The sequence below is a fragment of the Schistocerca cancellata genome, chromosome 7 (genome assembly GCF_023864275.1).
Source record: "Schistocerca cancellata isolate TAMUIC-IGC-003103 chromosome 7, iqSchCanc2.1, whole genome shotgun sequence".
Classification (NCBI taxonomy): Eukaryota; Metazoa; Arthropoda; class Insecta; order Orthoptera; family Acrididae; genus Schistocerca; species Schistocerca cancellata.
In genome coordinates this window covers 302,214,024-302,215,250 of record NC_064632.1, presented here as the reverse complement: position 1 = coordinate 302,215,250, position 1,227 = coordinate 302,214,024, and positions in this window count along the sequence as shown.

Below are 1,227 nucleotides of genomic sequence, written 5' to 3'. Positions count from 1 at the left end.
ATTCAGAGATATTACAGGAACACTTACTTGATGCATAAAGCTTCAATGCCCTATTCCTAACGGGTTCTGAGATAGAAACATTTATTAGTAATAGGAGTGGACTCATAATTGAACCTTGCGGGACTCCCTCTGTTGCGTCTCCCCAGAACAAGTAATCAGCCAACAAAATCAGCAGACCTTAAGCCGTTGGATTTTTGGTTCTGGGTTGGATGAAGTCTATGATGTACAAATGAAATGGGAATACAGGAGATGAAATTCAGCACCATGGATGCTTCTGTCCTCATTAGGGAAAGTATAGTTGCGCTCAGACAAGGAGCACATCATGTTCTCCCAATGCGAAAAAATTCAGTGAAGTTGATGATGGGATAATCGAACATTTATTGTGAACCGTAGAACAGTTGTAACATTACATGTGCCATAACGCTTAGTGGTGAAAGCATTAAAAATACATATATTTCAATTAAAGCTTTGTAAAACACAAGTGTTGTACATGTGTAAACCTAACTACGTACTAAATAATACAGAAAATAAGTAACATTGTGCATTAAATGTCTTCTGTCTCGGAAACCATTCGAAATAGGGCATACACACACACAAGAAGTTTTTGGCTTCAAATGATCGTTCCTGGCATACCCCAGACATTGACCACTCCTCCTGCGACGCCATGTGTATGACGGCAGGAGTGGACTTAACAGTGAGACTTGTGGAACCACGGAAGTGATATCTTCTTTGTGAAAAAAAAATCCCCCTTGCTTACATTGGTTGAATTATTAAGTTCATTTTTTTGCTTTCTATTGTTTAGATACGACAATTAGAAAGATGTAGATATGAGGAAGGGCGTAGGCTGTATGATGTGAAGGAGTTAGCCCGGTCTGTAAACCTCCAGGCGGAGGCGGTACCCTCCGCTCACAGAGGCTCTTCTGGAAGCCTGGAGCCGTACCGTGGAGCCCCAATTTCTTTCAGGGATCCTCTCTAATCCTTTCCTTTATTGACGGCGGATGAGGTAGCGTGGCTGGAATTCCTGGAATCTGCTGATATTTTTACGTTCCTCCGCTGGCCTCACAGCAAAGCTGGGGCTCTGCTTAAGACAGTCATTCAATTCCAGCACACAAAAACAGCCCCAAGCTGGCCGTTGGCATCCGTCGTTATTAATTGAATAGGCGTACCGAGAATTAAATGCTTAATTTCTACAAGATGACATAATACGCACATACAAATGTTTTTACT